Genomic DNA, 20,460 nt, shown 5'->3' on the forward strand with positions numbered 1-20,460 from the left:
ATTATATTATCAAAATATGTATGTTATCATATTTCTGTACAAGCATTTACAGAAAAAAGAGAAATACAATAGAATTTATGATACCCTGTACATAAATGATGACTGAAAATGACCAATGTGCAAAAGAAGACAAATTATGCAAATTAAAAACTGACAACGAGTTGTAGAGTCCTTGAAAATGAGTCTGTAGCTTATGGAAGCAAGACCTGATCCTGTTTCAAGAAGTTGAGCAACATTATTCTTGGACCATTTCTCATGCAGAGCAGAACATTATGATCTTATTGGCGCAGCAGACTTGGGCACCCCACAACTACTACCCTGTTCAATCACCAGCCTACCATTCAACCAAGCCCGCACACCTGGAGGTTACCCAAACCAAACTGAAGATGCCAACCTTGAATGGCTTTCCCCACTCCTCAACCCAGACCCAACCTGATCCAGAACATCGTAATTCTGTTGTACATGATCTAACCCCCAGCCTGAACCTAGTTCCCATCTACGTTCCCCTACCCTGTCCCCGATCTCTCTGCCGGCAAGTTTGATTATTCCTGCCACTAACAGAATTGATGTGTCGTAGTTATTCAGGAAATCTGTGAGCCAAGAGGGAACTAGGACCAATACTCTTTGATGTCTGTTCTTGCTTGCATTTTATAATTAAATGATGGGTGTTGATGCAGCCAGGATCTTCTCTCCTTCTGTGTGTTGTACTAAGTTTTAGACTGTTTTACAGATAGATGTATCAGTTGAAAGTATTTATCAGTGGAGCATGTGTTACAATGGCTGCTTTGAAGCAGTGTCTGGTTTAGAATAGTACATCATTTTTCCCTGAAAGAGCTGCAAGTTAGGAAATAATGAAAAAGCACATTTCAAAAAAAAATACTGCACGGTGTGTCTGCGTTCTTAACAAAAAAATTACAGGCAGCAGACCCAAACACGCTGAGCTCTTAGCTAATCTCCCCTGACCTTGTTCTGACTCCTCAGCAGCATGGAATCTTGAGCAGCAGATTCAAAAATTAGGTTAATGCAATGTTGAGGCGGAGTAGGGAACGAAGGGACCTCAGTCAATGGATTTATTGAATAGAGATAGGCAGCTGGAGATGAAGCCATCAACTGAGTGGACCTTTGTTGCTGACATGTCGTTTTGCAGATGACAGTTTCTCCGGTGTCTGATAGGAGTTGGGACTGGTGATCTGCTCTTTGATTATTGCTGCTTTTCAGGCTGACCGGGTGCTGTGAGCTGATATGATGGACTGTCATATCACAAATGCAGCCAGGGAAAAGAAACAAAGGGATTGTCCAGATAACACTTAATAGAATGCCTGGAAACAAATGTCTGTTACACAAATATACCTGCCTAATCTACACTATTTTTTCCATCATTATTTTCCAAATCTGTTTGATAGGTTTTAATAGGAGGACATTTAACAGTGTATTGAGGAAAATGCCAGAACCCCTAGGAGGAAATTTCCATTTAAAAGGGTTTAATATAATGTTGGATTTTTTTAAGGGAATAATTACAGGTTTATGAATTTCCTTTTGATATTTAACTCTCCAGTCCCAAGCATTCTTAATTGTTGTTGGGGTTGTTTAGTAGGTTGAAATGAAACAATAATTATTACTAACCAATAAAGTTGTGCCAATATATACCAATCTCAGTGCATTGTTTCAAACTGCATTTCATCCAGTGCTGTAGTTCAAAATGCTGTCTTCACAGGCCAGAAAATAACAAAAAGGGGAGAAATTTATGGTTCGACACTTGTGCTAAACACAGGCAAGTGTATTTGAAATCAGAACAATATTAGCAACCCAAAAAACTTCATTGCCCAATGTATGGCTCCATATTGTTCTATACATTGCTGTTCCCCCACCCTTTTTGCTGCCTACCTTGTTTTATGTGTTTCTCAGTTGTGATGCAAAGTTTTTAACTGGAAAGGTGAACTGTTTCTCTCTCCACAGATGTTGTCAGACCTGCTGAACTTTTCCAGCATTTTCTTTTTTTTAAATTTTAGATTTCCAGCATCTGCAGATTTATTTATTTGATTTGCAAAGGCAAGATTATTAACAGCTGGCCCCTGTACATTCATGTGCATTGAGGTTACAGCAGCAAGCATGCAGAGGTCTGTTCAAGTAAAAGATTTTAAAGGATAACGATAACCTTTATTTGATGAACACGGTGAAATGCATTGTTTATATCAAATATCAACACAGTTTGAGGATGTGCTAGGGGCAGCCGCAAGTGTCACCCTGCTTCTGGTGCCAACAGAGCATGTCCACAACTTACTCATCCTACCCATACGTCTTTGAACTGTGGGCGGAAACTGGAGCACGCAGAGGAAGCCCACGCGGTCATGGGGAGAGCATTCAAACACCTTACAGACAGTGGCAGGAAATGAACCTTGGTCCTCCGATCACTGGCAATGTAAGGTCTGTTCTAACTGCTGAATCAGCATACAGCCCTTCAAATGTCTGGAGTATTTAGCACAAATGGCCTAAAGGACATTTTTATCCTTCTAGATTATTGATAGTGGTCTATTCAAATCCCCCTGCTTTTTAAATTCTTTGTTTTAACCTTTGAAGCAACCTTTAAATATTAACTTTGTTTCTCTGTCTACAGATTCTGCCCCACCTGCCAAATGTTTTCAGAGTTTAATGATGTTAACCACAGATTCACTTCTAAGATAATAGTGAAAAGTTAGATGTGTTTCATGTCGGACATCTTTCTGCTTTCAAGATTACTTGAAATTGTTGGGGGTAGTACTGTAAGGAAGCCATTGGCGCAGGGCTGTAGTTTCCACCTCTCAGGATACAGCAATGAAATTAACAATTCAAAGGGAGCTTCACAACTGCACAAATCAGTGTGGCCAAGAAACAACCATGGAAAGTCATGAGGGCTGAGCAGAGTACAGTCCAATCTAGATCATTGTCCCACAAGTCCCATGATCTACTAAATGATAGTCATGTTACAGTAATGTCACATAGCTCCTGTCTAATTCTCATGGGGAGAGACATTTAGAAAGTTGGAGAGAAATCACAATATTTTAATAACAAATTATTTGATTGACTAATTTAATTAAACCATATTTACCTGATGTAATTTAAGAAAAAGGTTTTTTTTAAGGGAAAAAAAAGCCAATCCTTGCATTTACCCTTGTAATGTAAGGATTACCCATTACTATAATGATAGCTATGATCAGAGAGGAGCTACGAGAGTCTGAACAGACACACTCGATGGTTTAGGAACAGCTTCTTTCCTCCACCATCAGATTTCTGAATTGACTATGAACCCATGAACATTACCTCATTATTTTTGCTCTCTTTTTGCACTACTTATTTTATACATATTTTTAATTTAATGTAGATAATTTAATTTATCATCTAATGTATTACACTGTACTGTTAAATGATTTGTTCCCAGAACAACAAATTTCGGGATGTATGTCAGTGATAATATGCCTGATTCTGACTCTGAACTGATTTTTGAAGGTTGGCACCTCACTCATCAGAGTGGAGCAGCATTCAGTGCACCAGTGGAGGGAGCTTAGTGTGATGTGAAGTGCATCCTAGTCTTTGGCTCAGTAAATCACTGTGACTCAGTGCTAAGTCCAGGGGCATAGTCAGAGTAAGATGTCAAGTGTTCTGTTCTGCCTGTTTCTGACCTCCAGCACATTCTGCACTTCAGTGTGTAGACATGGGAGCCCAGAAAGCACTGCTGAGGGTTCTGGGATCGTCAGGAATTTATCCACAGAATTTCAGGGTTATTGTCACCACAATCTGACTAAGTAAGTGTTTGTAGCATCAACAATGTCACAAAATGTTCCAAAGTGCTTCACAGGAGTGATGGTTAAACAAAGGTTGACCTCCTATGTGACTGACCTGCAATCTTTCAGCAGTTACCCACCCTTTCCTCACCAATGTCATCAAGCTTAATAGGCATAGATCTACCTGCTGCATCCTGAACTACCTCATCATAATGGATAAATAACCTGATACGCATGATGCAGAGATAAAAATATGTTAAACGAACAAACCACTGAATAATCGGCTTTAAAAATATGTGCCTCACCTCTTTTAATTCATTAACATATTTTTCTCAAATATTGAATTAAATAAAGATAAAGGGATAAGGATTAGCTTTATTTGTCACATGCACATAGAAGTATTCAGTAAAAGACATCATATGGCCCAGATTTTACCTATTGCTGAAGGTAGGAGAATTGACAGTCATCATTATTATATATGGCATATCTCAGAGTCCCTGTGTGTGGAATTAAGTATGGAAATCAGGAATTTGTCCTGTGTGGTGGAGTATTTTACACCATTGCTTAACTCAACAACTCTTAATCAAACATCAAGGAGTTTCAACTTTTCACCATCTGGAAGGTAAAGCAGGCAGCATAGTGGTGCAGCTGGTGGAGTTGCTGCCACACAGCTCCAGAGACCTTGTTCAAACCTCACCTATCCCTGTGACAGTGTGAATTTCTGTTGGCTGTTCCAGTTTTCTCAAACATCCCAAAGATGTGTAAGATGTTAGGTTCATTGACCTCTCTATATTTCCCCTTGTGTTTTAGGTGTGTGGCAGAATTGGGGCGGGGGGGAGGTTTTTGGGAGTTGACAAGAATGTGGGGAGAAATAAAATGAGATTGGTGCTTAATGATCAGTACAAATTTGATGGGCCAAAGGGCATGTTTCTATGCTACATGACATGAGAAACTCTCCAGTACCCCAGGGAGGCACATCTTACCATACGGACAACCACAGCAGTGTGACACATACTATACCACTCCACTTGTTTGTCTATAGTCACTAGTCATTGCATTATAAGCAGTAATTACAGTTCTGCTTTGGTACCTACTGTTTGGGATTATATCATCGTACTGTACACATCCCCGGGTTGTTCGTATCTAAGACTTTGTTAACTCTGGTCTGTGTTCTTTAGCTTTATTAACTCTGCTCTGATCATTTGGTATTCTTTTTTTTAATTTAATTTTTTTTTGCTCAGCATAACAAAACTTTCAATTTCCAGATACATTTGCATTTCTTCCCCTTACAGATATCAGCTATCAGAACACTTCCATCAAAATATAGACATCACCACAACATCCCATACAAAAGCCCTTATTAGTATAGCAGACAGGTTTACATCTACATACTGCAGAAAAGCTTGCCATGTTTTATGAAAACTTTTTGTTTTTGAGTGTACCGTACATGTCAACAAGTCCAAAGGAATGTATTCCATGATTAATTTACGTCAACCAAAAAGTCCAGGGGCCTTATCGGATATCCAACAAAGTAAAATGTTCTTCCTCGCACAAAAAGTCAGGATGTTAAAAAGTTTTTTCTGATGTGCTGGGTAAGCCTAAGAGAAAAGACACTGGGTCCAGTTCAAGCTCCATCTTCAGAATCTTTTCCATTTCACCCAAAATATCACTCCGGTATGCCGTAAGTTTGGGACAAGGCCGAAAACAGTGGGCAAAAGTTCCAGTATTTACTTTACATTTAGAACACATTGGAGAAACCCCGTCTTAAATTTCGAGAGATGATCTGGAGTCAGCTGGGCTCTATGCAGAATTTTGAGTTGCAATGCTTTAGTTCTATTACAAACTGAAATTTTCTTTGCATTATCACAGATGTCTTCCCATGTTTCAGCTGTAATTTCTACTCCCAGCTCTTCCTCCCAGACCCTTCCCAGCTGCTCAGTCTCTCCACAAGAACATTCCCTCAGGATGCTGTAAAAAGCAGACATCCCACCTCTCCCGGAACTTCCGGGAGTCTCCTGCATATGAATAGTGGCTCCCTGATGCCCGCAAATTATATACAATATCATGGAAATCAATTTTTTTTGAGAGTGAGCGAGAGAAAAGCGCGAGAGAAAGCAAGTGAGAGCGCGCGAGCGACCACGAGAGAGAGAAAGAGTGCGAGGGAGAGACAGCGTGCCATGGCAGAGTGTTCCAAAAATATATATAAAACATACGTCACCCCAGACTACACTAAAGTGTACCCCTGCCTAATAGGGGTCAAAATAATGACAGTGTTGCTCGCTGCACTGTTTGCAACAGTGACTTTTCTATTGCCCATGGTGGGTTAAGACTGTAAAAGACATGTTGAGGTGAGTTTAACAGATGTCATTCGTTTATTAGCATAGCTAACATTATTTAAACTAGCTGGCTAACTGCTAAGGAGCTACTCTATTGCAGACATCCCACCTCTCCTGGAAGTTTCCCACAAATTGATGGTGCTACCTCCCTGAAATGAGTTTTTGCAGGGTGGGATGTCTGAAAAAGTACTCATGGAGACTGCACCCTTAGAACAAAACACCCTCTTTTCTATGTCAGAACTGTAGAAATCAGTTAACAATGATGTTTTTTTCTGTATATAATCTCTTATCTGAAAGAAACAAAAAAGATCCTTGTTGGGTACATTAAATTTCTGTACTATTTGACTAAAAGACATAATCGTTCCTTCATCAACCAAATATCCTAGATGGAAAATACCCTTAGAAATCCAAAGTTTAGATCCAGAATCCATTATGCCAGGAACGATCTGGACTGCCAGTTATTGGAGTGAAGGGTGATACTTTTGCTGTGTTGCCCTCAACTTGTCGCACCGCCCTCCAAGCCCTGACTGTGTTAATTGTTATTGGATTGCGACAATACTCCTTAACTAGTTTCATCTTATTGAGGAAAAGCAAATTAATAAGAGGGCATTTTGCTTGTGAAGCTTCAATGTCTAGCCAAATTGAAGAGGGGTTCTTGCAAACCCAGTCAACTGCATAAGATAAAAAGGAACTTAACTGATAATTTTTTGATGTCTGGGAAATCCAGACCCCCTGGACTACTGGGAAGCTGTAACTTAGATATTTTAATACAGGGTATATATAATCTTAACCTTTACCCATCATCCAGAAATCAATGCAGCATGGTAATAGACCCTTGCAGCTCACCGGGTCGGTGCTGCCCATTTACTCCCATGTGACCAGTTAAACTACTCATCTCCACATCTTTGGAATGTGGGAGGAAACTGGACCATCCAGAGGAAACCCATGCGATCACAGGGAGAATGTATCGGCTCCTTACAAACTATAAAATTGAACCTGGGTCGCTGGCACTGTATCATGTTGTGCTAACCGATATACTGCCGTGCTGAGGTAGCTCAAAGTCTTATCCTTTGGTGTGGTGCAGTAATTATCAGTTCAGTATTTTGGCTTTAGTGATTTTTTCCTTTTCCACTTCCTACCACAGCTGTTCCTTTTGTTATTTTTATTTCCTTACTTGCCTCTCAATTTAGTTTTATGTTAATCTTAACCTAGTTCACTGTTCCTTCTCAGCCTTTGATTTAAGAATAGTTCAGTCAGAGAGTCGGTAATCATGATGTACCACCAAGCACACCAGGAAAAGTCAGGCATATATATTCAACTCTAAGTGAATGTTTACAAGCACCAAGTCTTAAGTAGCTTGACAGCCTCTTTGTTACTGATAATTTACAAATATATGCTCTTACTCCTTCAGGTTTTAATTGGTGTTGCAATTTTAACAGAAATGAAATATTAAGTATAAAATCTTCTCTACTTTAACTTTCTGTCTCTTTTAATGTGCCCTCTTTCTTTTAATCCCATCTCTTATTCCTTCTCTAATTTGTTTTATCTAGTTATTTATTTCAAGATTCTGGCCCTGTGAGTCACTGCACCCAACAACTAGTAACCCTGGTCTAATCACTGGACAATTTACAATGACCAATTTCTGCACACATTTTCTATTTAATTAAATATGTTGATATGCACTCCCTGGGTTGGAAGCCCTTTGTCTCAGGAAGGATTCTTCCCCGTCAGGTCCCAGATTCTCTGAGACCAGAGGACATGGTCTGGTACCAGCTTCCTGATAAGTAAGATGTAATGCAAAGGCCCACAGAATTCTACAGCTCATGAGACAAACATGTGGTTTTAAGGTGATTGCCATTTACTGGGAATTAAGGATCAAGAAAAGATATGAAGTTAGTCATTTGCCAGTCAGGAATTTCCATTTTACAAAGTCAAGGAGCTATGCAATTGGGAGATGAAATTCTATCTCACAGTCTCAGGCTTCTTATCTGTGGAGTCAAGCTTGATGAGATTAAATTAATCCTGAAACAGACATAAAGTAAATTGCCAAATATTTTATAATCTGTTTAATTGATAGAGGAAATGCTAGTGCACTTAGGCAGGTGTTCATCTTGGGGCTGAACATATGGCAGCTACTACATCGACAGATTTAGGTATGGGAACAGAAGTTCGAAGTCTGAAGCCGAGCTGAAGTAACAGCATGCACAATTTTAATGCCGAAAAGCTGTGGAAAGGTGCCATCAAGGTAAAGCTCACTGGAGCACCGCTGCAGGAGGGGAAGGGAGGGAGCTGGGCATGGTTAATGTGGGGCCTGGGCAACTGGAAAGGCCGCAGCAAGCAATGGGGCAAGGAGTGGAGAAAGGGAGACAAGCTGCAAATTCAGGTTCAAGTTTGAACTATCACATGTACGTTGAAACATACGGTGCAATGCACTGATTGTGTTAACAACCAACACACCTGAGCGTGTGCTGGGGGCATCCTGCAAGTGTCACCACACATTCCACTGCCAGCACAGCATGCCCACTCTGCTTGGCAGAACAACACAGAACACTAAAAACAGAGCACAACCAACTTCAAAAGAAAAGCAGCAAATAAGCCCCTTTTTGGCCCTCCACCCACCCACCCACCCACCCACACACACATAGACTGTCCATAATGCATAAGACATAGGAGCAGAATTGGGTCATTTGGCCCATTGAGTTTGCTCCAACATTACCTCATGGCTCAATTTATTGTCCCTCTCAGCCCCATTCCCCTGTCTTCTCCCCATAACGTTTGACACCCCAACTAATTACAATCCTATCAACCTCGGTTTTAAGTATACCCCATGTATACCTAAGTATACCACAGCCATCTGTGGTAATGAATTCCACCAATTCATCACCCTTTGGCTAAAGAAATTCCCCTCATCCCTGTTCTAAATGGACGTCCCTCTATTCTGAGGCTGTGTCCTCTAGACTCCCTCACTAGTAGAAACACATACACTCTACCTAGGCCTTTGAATATTCAGTCGGTTTCAATGAGATCCTCCCCCACCTCCATTCTTATAAACTCCATTTACTGGCTGAGAGCCATCAAACACTCCTCGTATGTTAATCCTTTTCATTTCCAGAATCATTCTCATGAACCTCCTCTGGACCCTCTCCAACGCCAATGCATCTTTTCTGAGATAAGGGGCTCAAAACTGTTCGCAGTGCTCCAAGTGCAGTCTGACCAAAGCCTTATAAAGCCTCATTACACCCTTGCTTTTTATATTCTAGTCTTCTCAAAATGAATGCCAACAAACATTGCATTTGCCTTCCTTACCACCAACTCAATCTGCAAATGACCCTTTAGGGAATTCTACAGGACGACTCCCGACTCCCTTTACACCTCTGATTTTTTAATTTTCTCCCTGTTTAGAAAGTAGTCTATGCTTTTATTCCATCCACCAAAGTGCATAACTTTTCACTTTCACCCATACATACCGTTGGCCTTCAAGTGCAGAGCGGAGGCCTAGACTCCAGATTTCCTTCGTCACCTTTCCACATTGTTGGCCTTCATCAAAAGATCAAGTTACCAGAAACAAAGTCCAGAGCGCTGAGTTTCCTGGAGACCATGAAGCTATTTAAACATAGGTAATAATTTCATATAGAGGCTGTGAGCCAGTAAAGGCTGAGGCGTTTGACTAACTTGGTTTTTTTGCAAAGTAAGAGTTTGATGTGTCTTCTGACATTAACACACTGAGAAAATAACCTTCAGTATATGCCCACATTCTGGAGTGAGGGTACATTAGATCTTCTGCCACTTTTGGAAACGACTACCCACTGAGCCAAAGTTGACAGTGAAAAGAAAGGTACCAGACCACAGACATCATGACAGAGAAAGCCATGTCTGTGTTCAGATACCAACAATGTGAATGGGGTGAAACCATTGAAACAGAGTTTCAACAATGATACTTACACAATGTTGTCCTGCTAGAGGTTGGCAGACTAAGCCAAAATGCGTAACTGAAACATTAGGGAGAAAATCTCTTGTCTTTTTAACATGGTGTAGCTTTAGGATCATTTGAATGTCGATTTTTTTGAAAAAGGGTTAATCCAAAACTAAAGAAGGTCTGTGCCTATCTACTACAGGCTTCTGTGCTGGTATTTTGCTATCGTCTGTAAAAACAAGTGCTAATTTGCAAATAAAATAACTGCCTCAGTGTTAAAGGAAATCACCAGTTCAAAAAAGAACCCGTTGAAGGAGGTCAGTGAGTCAGAATCAGGTTTATTATCATTGATATAAGTCGTGAAATTTATTGTTTCACAGCAGCAGTACAGTGCAAGACATAAAAATTCCTGTAAATTACAAAATAAATAAATACTACAAAAGATGAATAATGAGGTATTTAGGGGTTCAGGAATCATTCAGAAATCTGATGTTGGAAGGGAAGAAGCTGATCTTAAAGCATTGCTTCAGCATCTTTCCATTCTCCCTGATGGTAATGAGAAGAGGGCATGTCCTGGGATGGCAGGAATTCTAATAATGGATGTGGCCTTTTTGAAGCACAGCCTCTTAAAGATGTCCTCAATGATGGGGAGGGTTGTGCCTGTGATGGAGCTGGTTGAGTGTACAACCATATGCAGCCTCTTGTGATCCTGTACAATGGAGGCTACATACCTGGCCGTGATGCAACCAGTCAGAACGTTCTCCATAGTACATCTGTAGGAATTTGCTCAAGTCTTTGGCGACATAGCAAATCTCCTCAAACTCCTAACGGCATTCAGCTGCCGGCATGCTTTCTTTATGATTGCATCAATGTGTTGGGTCCCAGAACAGATCCTCTGAGATGTTATCACCCAGGAACTTGAAGCTGCTCAAATAGTCATAGTCATAGTCATAGTCATACTTTATTGATCCCGGGGGAAATTGGTTTTCGTTACAGTTGCACCATAAATAATAAATAGTAATAGAACCATAAATAGTTAAATAGTGATATGTAAATTATGCCAATAAATTACGAAATAAGAAATAAGTCCAGGACCAGCCTATTGGCTCAGGGTCTGACCCCCCAAGGGAGGAGTTGTAAGGTTTGACGGCCACAGGCAGGAATGACTTCCTATGACGCTCTGTGCTGCATCTCGGTGGAATGAGTCTCTGGCTGAATGTACTCCTGTGCCCACCCAGTACATTATGTAGTGGATGGGAGACATTGTCCAAGATGGCATGCAACTTAGACAGCATCCTCTTTTCAGACACCACCGTCAGAGAGTCCAGTTCCATCCCCACAACATCATTGGCCTTACGAATGAGTTTGTTGATTCTGTTGGTGTCTGCTACCCTCAGCCTGCTGCCCCAGCACACAACAGCAAACATGGTAGCACTGGCCACCACAGACTCGTAGAACATCCTCAGCATCGTCCGGCAGATGTTAAAGGACCTCAGTCTCCTCAGGAAATAGAGATGGCTCTGATGCTTCTTGTAGACAGCCTCAGTGTTCTTTGACCAGTCCAGTTTATTGTCAATTTGTAACCCCAGGTATTTGTAATCCTCCACCATGTCCACACTGACCCCCTGAATGGAAACAAATTGAAGGACAAGTGCAGAACTTAATCCAAAACTTTGACTGTTACTTTGCTCCACAGACGCTGCTTGACTGCCTGAATTTCTTCAGCTGGGCTGTTCAGATGAATTCCTGTTGAACAAGATAAAGGTGCGAGGTCTATGATTGTTTTTCAGTTGGATGTTGAAGCATTAATCAAAAGTTCATCAAGTTTTGTCTTGAAAGAGAAAGGAGCATGAAAGTGGGAATGGTATTTTCCCAAATCCCTGACCCAACTTCCACTTCTGAACAGCCTCACAGCAGCAGTGACCTGGATTCAAACTTGTGTCCTCTCTCATCCCAAAGTTGTGCAGAGTGTAGGCAGCAAATTGCCTTTAATGTATGAGTCAGTGGTAGAATTCGGGCAGACGCAAATGAGGGGAGTATATAAAAACTGGAATAAATATTGGATTAAGTGAATCTCGGGGTTGTAGTTGCTGACATAAATTTACTTTGAAATTTGCGTGAGTATAAAGAGGTGGTTGATAGTCAGCATTGACCTTGTGGGCAATGTATCTCTGGACCTTTCTGGGAGACACAAAGGGAGGAGGGCAGTAAAGCACTTCAGGACACTGAAGTATGCACACAAAGGCAGGCAGTGAGGGTAAAAATGTGCAGGAAGGGCCCACAACTGATCTCACAGTTCCAAATGTGCAGTGACTGTCTACTGGCATTGTTCGCCCACAACGCTGTCCAAATGAGCTTCAATCCACAGCAAGTTTTCATCACTCATCATCCTGTCTCAGATCTCAAAATCTGCTGGCATGGTCCCCACTTTTATTGTACATTTTCTGATTTTGAAGATTCTGTTCCTCGGAATCCAAAGTGTACTTCAGCTTTAAAAGTGCAGAACACGTTTGGCTTTCAGATAATGTAGAAATGTGAGCATTGTAATCTCCAAATGGAGCTTGAATGTGAAAATGTTGGAACTGGGAGAAAGACAGGGCTTCGATTTGGAGCTAGGTGAATAGCCAGAGGGCAAACCTCGATTTTTAATTTCTGGAGCAGAGCAAATATTGCAGCTTTGTGGGTGTGTGTTTATGTGATTACAATGGCACAATGTCCAGGAACCTGCTCAAATAGATCCTTCTGCCCCTAGCCAGCTAAAGTAGAAAATATCTTGAGACCAGAAACTAAACAGGCTACTTTTAGTATTCAGTCTGAGAAAGTGTGTCAGGCAACTGATGCTCAGTATAAAGCAAGCCCTGAGAGACTGCACAAGATTACCATGCAATCACTTCCCATTAATATCCGTCCTCCTTCCAAATTGCTACTTCCACATCGGAATTAAGTATTCCGGCACATCTCGCGCCCCCCCCCCACCCCCAGGCCTCACAGTTAAAGGAAAAGGCTCTCCAGGTTGCAGGCGCACATCAGTCACAGGGGGCATAGCTGATCAGCAACACCGTCTGATTGCCGGGCTTTTTAGCTGTCAGCAGCATTCGTATCACTGTTACAGTACCAGCAACCCAGGGTCAAGCCTGTCACTGTCTTGGGCTGGACAGCAGTGTCGCAGCTGGCCTAATGTTATTACAATATGAGCAACACAGGTTCGATTCCGCCTCTGTCGGTAAAGAAGTTTGTACTTTCTCCCTGTGACCGCACAGTGCTGGGTGCTTTGGTTTCCTTCCACGTCCCAAAGATGTAGGAGTTAGGGGGTTAATTGGTCACATGGATGTAGCTCGTTGGGCCGGGAGGTCATGCAATCACTCTGCATCTCTTAATAAATAAAAATAAAGTATGTGAGACTGTGGCGGGTGGACTGGGGTTTGTTCAGTTCTGGATCATAACCTTGTTACCTCATACGTCAACTAGTCTGAATCATTTACGTTCTTTCCTCTGACACATGAAGTCACGGGCTCAGATCCCACTGCAGACACTGGAGCTCAAAACTAAGGCTGGCAGAGCCAGTGGAGGAGAGTTGCATTGGTCATCAGGAGCTGCCTATCAGCCTGAACGGTCAAACATGATTTCATGACACTATTTCCAGAAAGAGCACAGATTTTTCCCTCTCCCTAAGATCTATCCTTATTTGTTCCTCAGCTAGCATGGCAGGAACAAATACTTCTTCCCTCTTGCATTACTAATTTTGGAAACTTGCTACATACGAATTTTCAGCCCTGTTCTGTTCTTGAGTTGTTGAGGGCTTCATCGGTCAGAGTTAACCATGGGTACTGCATCCTAGCTGTCTAGATATGCAAGCCTGGGCAGTACGATGTGGAGAGCAAGCTGTTGCCCATGTAGCAAGCTCCCCCTCTCCACGCATCTGATGAACCCAAAGTAACGGCAGAGACAGATACAGTTTGGCACCAGCAGTGTCACAGGAGTTGCCAGAGCATTGAACTCAACACAGGACTGCCTCAGGGACTCCAATTCAAGATTTTTCCCTCAGGGTTTACTCCCAAAGCCTTCCCCATGAATGAGTTTAGCTGCAAGGCAGCAAAGGTTTGAGGTCAGAGTTTTTTTTCCCCTAGATGAACTGCTAACCATGGCTAACAAGCCCCATCTGCCCAAAGCGACTGATTTTAAGGTGGCAGTAACCCGCCTTTGCCCCTTTTCTTGTCAGTGGAAATGGTTCCACCAGGCTTTGTGGCTAAACCACACGTGAAGGCCAGGAGCTGGACTTAGTTCTCAAAGGCTATTCGAAAGTATGTTATTGGCTGTAAAATGCTTTGATACATGCTGGGATCTAGAAAGGCGCCTTAGAGACAAAGCCATAGAACACTTACAGCACGGAAACAGGTCCTTTGGCTCATCTAGTCGATGCCAGCCTGTTCTTCTGTTCAGTCCCATCCACCTGTACCCTGACCATAACCCTCCAAAACCGCACAGAATGCAGTTCTGGTAGACCCAACGTTCTTAACGACTCAGGGAGCCAAGTGGAATAATGTTGTGGGCAAGTTTAGCTAGATTCTTCCAAGCAAAATTGGAAGTTGTTCTTGTTGAGTTTGATCTGGAAGACAAATTGAGGAGATGGGAATATGTCAAGGTGTGTAAGCCTAGGTTTGAGATTGGTTCGATGTTAGTGAGACTGATTTGGGCTGGCACACACTGAGAATTTCATACCTCTTCTGCTCAATTCCCCAAATCTCCACCGATTCCTGTTATTTATCGTGAATGAATAAATGATTTTACATAGCCAAACAGTTTGACTGAGGTGAAACCAGTCTTACTAAAAGGAGCAATGTAACTTTGTAGATTTCTGTGGTCATGGAGGCAAGTGGGTGTATGGGGCACATGGTAAGACACTGGGAGGAAGAGAGGGGAAGAATGGAGAAGAGCTTTATACAGTAAATCAGGCTCCAGAGAGAAAATAAAAATCAAAAACAAAACTGCAGATGTTGGAAATCTGAAATAAAAACAGAAAATGCTGGAAGTACTTAACTGGTCAGGCAGCATTTATCATCACTGACATATGTCAGGAAATTTGATGTTTTGCACCACTGGTACAATGCAAGACAAAAATTTGTTATAAAGGTAAATAATTAGTGCAAAAGATGAATAATGCGGCAGTGTTCATGGGCTATTCAGAAATCTGATGGCAGAGAGGAAGAAACTGTTCTTAAAACATTGGGGGTGGGTCTTCAGACTCCTGTACTTCCTCCCTGATGGTAGTATCTGGGGAAAGAGAAACATTAAAGACATTAGAACTCCAGTTCTTGTATACGCCTGATCTGAATCATTCAGCTATTGGAGGCCGTTTCTCCAGCTGACAAGGCCCTATACTTTAGAGTTCCTTCATTAAAGTTTTCTGCTTCACCATTGCTCTTTCCTCCTGTGCTTGGAAGCGTAGTGGTTAGCATCATCACTTCTCAGTACTGCCTGTAAAATTGGGGTTCATCTTCATCTTGTTTTATAGCGGTTGGCACCCAGCTTAATGGTGCATTACCGCATAAAATTGGGGCTTGATTCCTGCTATGGCCTGTAAGGAGTCTGTACGTTCTCTCTCTGTGACCACGTGGGTTTCCTCCGGGTGCTCTGGTTTCCTCCCACAGTCCAAAGACTTGAGGGGCGAGGGTTAGTGAATTGTGGGCATGCTATGATAGTGTCAGAAGCACAACAACATGGCCCAGCAAAATCTTTGCTGATTTAACACTTTTCCATGTATTGTGCATGTAAATGAAACCCCCCGGTTTCCTTGGCTGCGTAAGACTAGGGAACACACTCTCCAGTACCACCTAACTCATGAAAGCAGAACAGACTGCTCTTACAGAACCGCTACATGAAATACACACAGCATAACAGGTAAAATATGAACCAGGGCAGTACATAAATAACTGACTCTGTCTTCTATCTAATGATCCTTTATCTGATGTCCTGTACTTGTTGTGACCTCAAAGATCTGAGCTTCCTCTGTGAATTACCATGCAAAACAAAATTTCCCAATTATGTGAAGTGATGTTTGCAAAAGGCAGGGAACAATTCGCCTTCTCTCATGGCATATAAACAGTAAAAAGCGTCAAGCTCTGAAGGACACATGATCCTACTCTCACCTCACCTGAAAGGCTATTGCGAGCACAAAGAGGCTCTTTTGGATTAGATTAGAACTGTTGACAGGCACGCAACAGTAGCAACAGGGCTGGCACAGTATTACCTCCTAAAATGAGATTTACTGGCATTAGTGGGACTGACCTATTGCGTCCAGGTGAGCTCAATGACATTTCGCACGATTCGAAGGGGAAAACCAGGATGCACCCACACGAGCCCCTGCATTTCCGATGAACCTATAATCTTGGTCTCTGAAGCCGAAGTCCAGGCATGCATCGAAAGGTTGAGTCCATGAATGGTCTTTGGTCCAGACAGAATCTGTGTAAACCAACCTATTGGATTATTTACTGACATATTCAGCCTCCCACTTCTACGATCTTGGGTTCCCACCTGCTTCAAAAAGGCATCTATTTTATAGATGCCCAAGAAGAGCATGGTGACCTGCCTCAAAGACGACCGTCTGGTAGCACTTACGCCAACTGTAATGAGGTGCTTCAAGAGGTTGGTGTTGGCACAAATCAAATCCTGCCTCAGAGGTAACCACCCAATCTGAATTTAATTTTTAGGCAAAATGTTTTGGATGCTATTATATATGCAAATTCTATGTGGCAATAAGGGGCATGTACTCACCGATAGAAGTGAATTGAACCTCCTTTCAAAATATGCTCAGTATCAGGAATTTAATGGAAGTAACAGTGGTAGATAGTGATGCAGTGGTAGACGTCAAGGGTTCTCGCCTCTCTGTAGTCTAGCCGTTTCTGGCAGATGACCCCATTGCAGTAACTGCAGCCTTCATGTCACGTTTTAAAAGTGTTATAACATGCAGGAGCCAGTGGAAGGCAAACAGAGCCAGCCTCCTGCCACATATCACTGACTGCCCTTGCTGCAGACAGCCCCTGCGGTTTGTGATTTGGGGGGTGGGTGTCAGCGGGTGTCAGTGGGCTGCCCTGCAGGATGTGAACTGTGATTTGTGTCTGATCAAGCAGGAGCAAAGGTAATGACTGATCTCTCGCTCTCTCTCTCACTCTCTCTCACTCACTCACTCACTCACTCACACACACACACACACACACACACACACACACACACACACACACAGACCTGTTTTGCTGCCTCATCTAGTATATTTTCCCATTCATTTCATTGAGTTCCCAATTAAATTACATATATTCATTTTTTATTTATATATTTCAGTAATATTTCATTAAAACAGAAACTTATTGTACCCCATTCAGAAACTCCTGTGGCCCCCAGTTTCTTGTTTTTTTACCTGTGGCCCTCTCAGAGGCCATATGGCCCACATTGAGAACCATTGATCTGGGCAACAGGAATTCGTATGCCACACTCCTGCTCATCCACTACAGCTCAGCATTCAACACAATCACCTTATCCAAGCTCCTCATCGAGCTTTAAGACCCGGGCCTCTTCACTTCCCTCTGCGACTGGATCCCTGCCTTCCTCTTCAGCAGATCTCAGTGAAAAAGGATCCAGCGCTTTCCCGGCGTATCTGAGGAATAAACTCTTCTTTGGTTTCCAGCCAGGTACGGGTGTCAATTTTAACCGATGTTTCAATGACAAGCTCCTCCATCTTTGTCAGGGATGATGCCCAGGCACGTCTGTTTCAGCGGTATAGATAACCCTGTCGTCCATCCCTCCAATCAGATTGACCGGTGCTTAACAAAATCCTCTCACTCAACGCCATTGAAACCGAAGAGCTGACTTGACTTCAGGAAGGGGAAGGAGGGCATATGTGCATCGATCTCCATGATGTGTTGGCAGTGGAGAGAGTCAGCAGCTTTAAGTTCCTGGCTATTGATAAATTGTTTGACCTATCCTGGGCCCAGCACGTGGATGCAATCATGAGAAGGTGTTCTGGTGTATTTACTTGTTCCAGGAGGAAACAGAGATTCAGCATGCCAATAAACACTCTAAAACCAATTTCTACAGAAGTAGTTTTGAAATATCCTGAGTTTGCACCATGATCTGGCATGGCAATATGAATATACAGGAACATAAGAATCTACAGAGAGCAGTGTCTGACTAATACGTCACTGTCACATCCCTCCACACCACTGGTAGTACCTACAAGAGATGCTTCCTCAAGAAAGTAATATTTATCATTAGAGGTCTCCACTATTTGGGCCGAGCCATCTTTCCGTAGCTACCATCAGGCAGGAGGTACAGAAGCCTGAAGTTCCAAACCACCTGGTTCAAGAACAGCAACTTCCCTTCAACCATTTGGTTCTCGAACCAGTCTGCACAATCCCAGTCACCCCATCAGCATCGTTACACCATAGCCACTTTGCATTACAAAGCACTGTTTTCTAATGTTATAATTAGGTTCTTTCATGTATTATTTTGAATAATTTATGGTTAATTTATGTTTTTCTTGTGGATGTTACTTATCTGATGTGATGTTCCTCAATCGGGAAAGCTCACCAATGCTTCTGTTTTCTGAGGAGGACTGTGCACATCTATACTAGGCCATTCTACAGAAGTGCAGTAGAGAGCATCCTAACATGCTGTATCACTGCTTGGTACGGGGTCTCCACTGCAGGACAGGGTAGCTCTACAACGGGTAGTCAAAACTGCCCAACGCATCACTGGCACCAGTCTACCGGCCAACAAAGACGTATATACAGAAAGGTACTGGAAAAGGGCCTGTGGTGTCACGAAGAGTCCCACCCACCCTGCTCACGGACTGTTTGTCCCACTCCCATCGGGGGGAGGCTAGGTAGCATCCACACCAGGACAACCAAACTCAAAGACAGTCATTCTCCCCAAGCAGTAAGGCTGATCAACACCTCCATCCACTAACCCACCCCTCCACACCCCCAACCACCAGTACTTTACCACTTCCTGTCAGTCACCTTGTGTACAGACACTCCAATCCCCACCATCACTTAATGGACATACAATTCATCTAAGTTACAAAAGCTATCTTATGTATTTGTATTTATTGTGTTTTTATTATTGTGTTCTTTATCTTGTAGTGATTTTTTTAATGCTGCATTCGATCTGGAGTAACAATTATTTCATTCTCCTTTACATTTGTGCACTGGAAGTGACGTTCCATGATCTTGAATGTAGAATTCTGAAGCTACTGAAAATAGGTTTTTCCATTGCACCTGGGCATACCTGTACTTGTGCCTGTGGCAATAAGCTCGACTTTGACTTCAGACATATTGTGATCCCTAAAGGGTCTGTCTTTCTTGTGGTAACCAGTGATTAGGCATGTACGAAATGACTTACTGAGAGAAAATGTGCTTATAATGGATAATATCTTGTGGTATTTTGCAATTGGAGAAAGAACGTCTTAAGTGAGGGTATTGGTTTGCGACAATTCTGTCCAATTAAGGGTTTCCATTCCATTTTGTTGATGAACCTTTATTTTCTGATGCTGTGGCCTTTATTTTTACATATTTCTCATGATGGTTTTATCTTTGATTGGAGAGCATTGTCCTGCTCTTGTCACCTATGCTATGCATGTCTTTGAAAGAATGCAGAGTCCCTATTGAATTCAAAAGGTCAAAAATCAAATTGTCTCTTTATTATGTGCTGGTGAACAAGGAGAAATGTTAATGCTCTAATTATTCCATTAGGCCTGCTGCTGTCTGCCTCTGAGAACTAGATAAATGCTTTCATTTTGATGCCTTTCTGTCAGTTCAGATTTTTTACAGGCAAGGAACTTCAAACGTTTCCTGCAATTAAATGGGTCAATTTGTTCCAGCGCATAAGACATAGCCAATTACCTCAGACAGTATTCCAGGAATTCTTCAGAGGACTGATGTGGGTCCATTCTGATGTGATGTGAATTCATCAAGCATACCTGTCTTTTTATTCAGTTTGTTCTTGTCCCCATAAAGTTTCATTTAGCAGAAGTCCCCAGAGTTCCACTAAGGTGGAGCTCTGGAATATTATCTCCGCTTAAAACACGTCTTTCTTCATATCCCACATCTTTACCATATGAGACAAAAGTAGATTCAGACAATCAAGTTCGCCTTTCCTCTTTCAGTTCATCTCCTGACATTGACCGCCTGCCTTTGAATGTTCCGGATGCTCAGGGGCATCACCGTCTCAGCAGTGAGCCTCTTGCAATGTGACGTGTTTTCACCGTTACCATCACATGTACCATGTGTTCTAGAAAGCTGGATGTGTTTGGCAATGCTGGACTCTTCCAGCATTCCTTCTGTGCAATAGTTCTAAATATGAAGTTAAATGAAACTAACTCTGCAAAAAGCAGACTGGAAGCAGTGGGTCTGTGCTTTTGTTCCATGCATTCACAAGACATAGGCATGGCTACCAAAAGATA

The sequence above is a fragment of the Mobula hypostoma genome, chromosome 6 (genome assembly GCF_963921235.1).
Source record: "Mobula hypostoma chromosome 6, sMobHyp1.1, whole genome shotgun sequence".
Classification (NCBI taxonomy): Eukaryota; Metazoa; Chordata; class Chondrichthyes; order Myliobatiformes; family Myliobatidae; genus Mobula; species Mobula hypostoma.